At 42.7% G+C, this 5,986-nt stretch overlaps 1 long non-coding RNA gene across 1 annotated transcript; it reads right to left on the bottom strand.

The window, feature by feature from the left end:
* Nucleotides 1-4,206: 4,206 nt before the first annotated feature.
* Nucleotides 4,207-5,717, bottom strand: LOC112888492. The gene is made up of 4 exons (XR_003227826.1): nucleotides 5,259-5,717; nucleotides 5,090-5,177; nucleotides 4,720-4,855; nucleotides 4,207-4,571 (listed from the first exon to the last, which is right to left on the bottom strand). It is a non-coding gene; the product is annotated as an uncharacterized LOC112888492 (long non-coding RNA).
* Between the last annotated feature and the right edge of the window lie 269 nt (nucleotides 5,718-5,986).

Raw genomic sequence — 5,986 nt, forward strand, 5'->3', positions numbered from 1 at the left:
ATTTCGTTTTTAATTAATCTCTCTATTCTCCCCTCGAAATATGGCCTAAACAACAGTGTCATAATTTCGACGACGCATCTTGAGTTCTCTTACGTTTTCTATTTGCGAGTGTAGACGAGAATACATTCGCACTGTTATCGCATACGGAATTCACACTTTTGCGTAACGATATCAAATAGAGATCATTTTTTCTGAATGCAATGGAAATCACTGTATCATTACATTCGATCAAGCACCTGCCATCTCCAAATAGACAGGAATAACCATCTTTATCCAGGCGAGACACACTAATTAAGTTTCTGTGTAAAGACGGTACATATAAAACATCCCTAAGGACTATAATGAAACCAGTGTCGAGTTCCAAATGAACGTCTCCCACTGCTTCAACATCTGCCTGAGCTCCATTTGCCACTCTAACTTGCTTTTCACTTCTTTGAGTGGTTCTCGTCGAATGGAATCCCTGCAACGAATTTGCAACATGAACAGTTGCTCCTGAATCAATCCACCAAGTGGTTTTTAAATATTCTATATACAAGGATTCATTTACAAATGAAATAACGTTCTCACCTCTCTTCTCCATGATCATCTTTAATATCGGTGACAATTCTTCTTGTAATGACCCCTTTCTTTGCAGTAGAGGCATTGATCCTTCTCTACTAGAGCCTGTCCCTCTTGTGGTCTGTGTTGATGAGAGCTTTTGCCTTTAGAGGAGGATGAAAAATTACCCTTGAAATTGGTATTTTTCTTCTTGTTTACATAATTTAAAGATCCGCCAGTGGTGGATCTTATTCTTTCCTCCTCCTGAACACACATCGCAATGATCTTTTCAATGTCCCAAGTATGCGGTTGGGTGTTGTAATTGACAACAAACGTGTCAAACTCTTTTGGTAACGAAGCAAAGACCAGATGGACAATGTGATCCTCCTTGAAGGCAAGGTCCAATGACTTTAGCTTGTTATTCTGGTTGACCATGCGATGAATGTGTTCCCTTATGCCACCGCCATTGTATCTTTCGGAAACCAGTTGTTTAATCAACTGGGTTGCATAAGTTTTTGAAGAACCAGTATACTGATTCTTTAGTTTTTAAAGATACTCTATGACAGTGGTACAATCTGGGATTGAGCCCATAATCGCAGGCTCAATCGTGTTCTTTACCACTGCCAAACACTTCTTGTTGGCAGGTAACCATTTTGCATAAAGCCTCTCATAATCTGCTCTTGCTTTCTTATAAGCAAGCTCTGTTTGCTTCCAAGAAGCATCTTTGTCTGTGTCCTCTCTCTCAGGAGGCACAGGCTCTTTGGGAGTCGGTGTCGCTAGGACCCAATCCAATTCACCCATGATGAAATAGAGGTCCAGCTTTCTTTACCATTCATTGTAATTGTCTCCCTTTAATATAGGAATATCGTTGATGGAAATCATCATTGATAATCCTCCTGAAAAACATTCATGAGTGGTGAAAACATTAAAATAAAGTCAAATAAATTATTCAATATGTATAAATACGACGTTGGTCATAAATTAAAATATGCAATAACCTTGTGTATTAAAACTAAAACACCGTTGGGCAGAGTTAGAATTAATACATGACAATTATCTATGAAAAAATAAGGCATAATCTCTTTTGTATTAAATCTAGAATACCGTTGGGCATAAATAGAAATAATACATGAAAAATATCTATTAAAGGTAATGCAGTAGAAATTGCGATATTGTCACTTGTTAACGTTGGTCAAAAGATAACAATATTACAACTTAGAAAATTATCTATGTGCCTTGAAAAATTAAATTATCCCGTTGGTTCAAATTTAAATGACAAGGCAAGAATACACTAAAATTAATGGCTATAATCTGTGCAGCGGAAAACTTTAAATTCTATCAAAACATGTGTAATATTGTCTTTTATAAGCAGTGCATCAAAGTTCAATTAAGTTTTAATTTGAAATGCATCAAATTCAATCAAATTCACTTGAAAAGTGCTTCTGGAAATTGAAAAAGATGCACTGTTCTTTCTGTTGGAGACAGTACAGCCGGCCCATCCTATCGCGATGGCCCAGCGACAACAGCTCCCGCGTGCACACGCTCGCAGCCCACGCTCTCGCAGCAGCCCTTTCACGCGCGCGCGGCCCAGTCGCAGCAGCCCAAGACGTGCCGACCTGCCCGCCCTTTCGCTCCCTCGCGCGAGCGAAAGCAACCTGGGCCTGGGCCCTCATTTCCCCTCCCCGCCTGGGCTAAAAGATGCCCACTCACGCGCGTTGGATCTCTACCGTTGGATCGAAATCAACGGCTGCGCGTGGTTTTCGGCGGAACAAAAACCCCAACGCGGCTCCGCCCCCGGCTAACCCTAGCTCATTCTCTCCTTCCCCCCGGCGCTTCCTTCTTCCACGCCCGCGCGAGCAACCCGAGCAATGGCGGCTGGTCTGGAGCAAGCGGCACCACGGCGAGCCCCCTCGCCGGCGCGCGCGTCCACCGCAGGGTGGGTGCGCCGCCGTCGAGCGGCATCTCCGTGGCGCCTAGATCTACGGCGCGGCGAGCTGCCCCACGGCGGCTCGCGTGGCCACTGTCCACGCGAGGTCCAAGACCTCGCTGGATCTGGTCGAAGCGCCGGCGTCCCGGGCGCATCGACGGCGAACGACGCAAGAAGAGGTAAGCCCTCCCCTTGCCGGCGTCCCATTTCCTCTGTGTGCTAGGGTTAGGGTAGGGTTACCGTGGGATTTTGTTTTAGGGTTTCCTCTGGGATCTTTTCTATGGGTTTATACTTTTGACCTTCCAATGCTAATCAACGCAATTAGATAGGCGACTGATACCAATGTTAAACATTTGGATCGCTACTGCATTGATTAGATTAGGAGGTGCTCTGTGCAATTGACTTAATCGAGTAACGGAGAGAGATAGAGAGATAGACAGGGTAGGGGCACAAGTATACCTTCGTGCCCTAGGGCGGCGGCTGACGCAGACGTGCCCGCCATGGTGATGTAGTGTGGGAGCTTGCAGTGGTCGGGCCGTAGACGTTCGTGCTAGCGCGTCCACTGGCTCGGAGTCGAGGGAGATGGCGGGGAAGATGGCCGGAGGTGAAGCTTCCCGCCGCTACCGCGCACAAGCTAGATCGGCTAGGGTTTAATTGTAGGTGGGGTGGCGGCGGCCGGTGATCCTCGTTATCCGAGCCGTTGGCCCCCACCTCTCTTTATAGCGCAGCGCGACGGGGGCCCACCAGCTAGGGTTGAGCTGGGGCGCCCCCGATCAGGGCGCATGGGTGAGGTGGCCCATCGGCCCGTTAGGGTCCGATAAGCTAGGAGATCAAACTAACAGACTCAACTTTTTTTATGTGAATATATTGATTTAACTATTTTTATAAGAAAGTTGAATCAATATTTTCTCATTAACTCAACATTTTTTGTATATTATTGAGTCAACTTTTCCAATATATTTGTTGAGCCAACATTTCAAGAGATACAATTTTTTACAAGCAAAGGAAAATATATATTTTCCTTTCTTTTGAGTGGCCACTACTTGGGTTTCTTTGAATCTACCAGCTAATTGGTAGGTAGCTAATTTTCGCTAAGATGGATCCAAACATGACTAGCTTATACGCAGCTAAAGTCCTTCTAACTAGCTAAATAACAATTATCCAATTAGCTGGTTTAACCCAACTAATCAGCTAATGGATTAGCTAGATGGATTCAAGCGGCGCCTTAGCTAAGCAATGACGTGCCAATAAAAGTCAAGCCTTGTAGCTTCTAGTGGATTTAGACTCATGAGTTTATCCTTTATCAAACAATTATTAAGTCTATAGAAAAGAAAAATAAAATTTTATGATATCAAGGTAGCAATAGCATATAGTTGGATCTGTTACGAAATATACTTCATATATTACTCAATTATGCGGTGGATGTTAATATCCTCTGTAAATTCTCAAAAAGAAAAACACTCCTCTCTATGAATTTGTCAAAATTGAAAATAGTTTTGACTTAAAACAAACTGAAGACCCCTTATATTCCAGGATGGAGGCAACAGTAGGAAAGTGTGAGATGGTTGATATAATACAATCCAACAACCCAAATTTTGCAATAAGATGCATTATTTGTACAAGATGGAACTATCTCACAAGTTTACCATAAATATACTTAAAAATTATACAAGTTGTTTGAGACTGAATTTCTGCAATGTCCAAACTAGAAGCTGTTCGATCCAAGAGAATTGAGGCTTGGGTCACGACCTCGTGATGACCCTGTGGATGCAGCACATACATGTTTTTTCGTTTGTCTATATAGTTGGTCAAGACTTTGCCTACACAAGTGAGTTTCATCTGCATGTCATAAAGAGTTTCATCTGCATGTCATAAAAAAACCTTGTCCTAAAAAAAGCTGACGATGTACCATCATTAGTGCAATCTAGACGATACAAACAGAACGGTACGATGAGATCTTGATATCACATTGCTCTGTTTTTAACTCTAGCTCGATCCCATCACAACAGATACCGGCACCGCGCCACCATGCACGCTTTCTGCCAACATGGCATCCATCCAGCCACATGGGAGGAGCACCTAGTGAGCCTCCCCTTTATCAACCACACTGCACATATGAACACAACAATAAGTACCCAAGTTGCAATGCAACATCGAACTACTAGAAACTGATTGATTTATCGATATTCGGTAGCATTAAGACTCCGTGCACGTCAAAACTAAGTTAAGGTCATAGTGTTATGACTTAGTAAGACCTAGATGTCCAGCAGCCCTGTTGCGCACCGGTGAGAACTAGCAAAAGTCATGACACTCCTGGGCAAGTGTGTCCCCTCGGCAAAAGGCAATTCTGACTAGATGAGGTGAGATGTCTCCATGCGGTTGACGGCATCCCTGCAACCAATTACAGCAATTACTAAAGCATTTTAAATGAAGAAGCGCATGACACACGTAGATGATGCTCTTGACTCAAATAGGACAAAATTATCTAATTCACTGGATAAGTCACCATGTGTATGTTTCAATATGATGAAATACATGAGATCTACGAATAGAATATGGATATGCAAGTAAAATGGTAGCTTTGGAAAACTGAGTCTTCCGAAAAGAAAAGGATGAGTTCACTACCATAATGCTTTCTCGATCCCAACATCTGCTGGATCCAGTTTAAGAGCATCAAGAAGACAAGAAACGCATCACATGGTTCTTCATAGGCCTGAAGAGAGAAGGCTCGCTGCATCACTAAAAACAGATTTGCACAGCAAAATAAAATAGTTGAAATGACACATTATCTCACCTTGAGTAACATCTGAGCAGCTTCTTCCAGGTAGCAGGCCTTTGCCCAACCAGAGCACTGCATTCTGCAATGTTGAGCATCCATCAAAGCCAGTTCTCCTTGACCCATCTTAAGGGAGCAAAATTTCATACTGGAGTACAAAGTTGCATCATCGGTGCAGTACTTTGCTGCCTACATAAAAAAACGAATTAACATACTTGTTTACTACTACCACGTACATCTATTATTGTGTTTCACTGGGATAAGCACATGCAAAAGAAATTGGCATGCAAATTATTGATATCAAACTGGACATTCATTACCTGAGATCAAATTATTGATATGCTATTTATGCAATTTTTGCCAAAGACACAAGCTGTCATGGATGGAAGTGACCGCAAGCAGTAATACTACAAATATGGATTGATAGTGCATAGCTGGCGATTATATTCTTGTTCATTAGATGACTATTGCTCAAATTGCGACATCAGAGATGATGTGGCACTCACCAATCATTACTTTTTAATTAGCTTTGAAGTAATCATGGTCATAATCATATCTTTAGGAATTGACAGAATCATGAAAGCTTACGACTAATTTGATAAGTTAGAGAGGAAAAATGTAGACCGGAGATCAAGAGGCTGGGGGATAAAGCTAAAAAAGTGTGTAGAACACCATTGTCGGTACATACAGATAGGGGTACCTCCTGCTAGTGTGTCCAACCCAAGGGGCGCGAGGTTATCCGTAAC

Source organism: Panicum hallii, chromosome 1 (genome assembly GCF_002211085.1).
Source record: "Panicum hallii strain FIL2 chromosome 1, PHallii_v3.1, whole genome shotgun sequence".
NCBI lineage: Eukaryota > Viridiplantae > Streptophyta > Magnoliopsida > Poales > Poaceae > Panicum > Panicum hallii.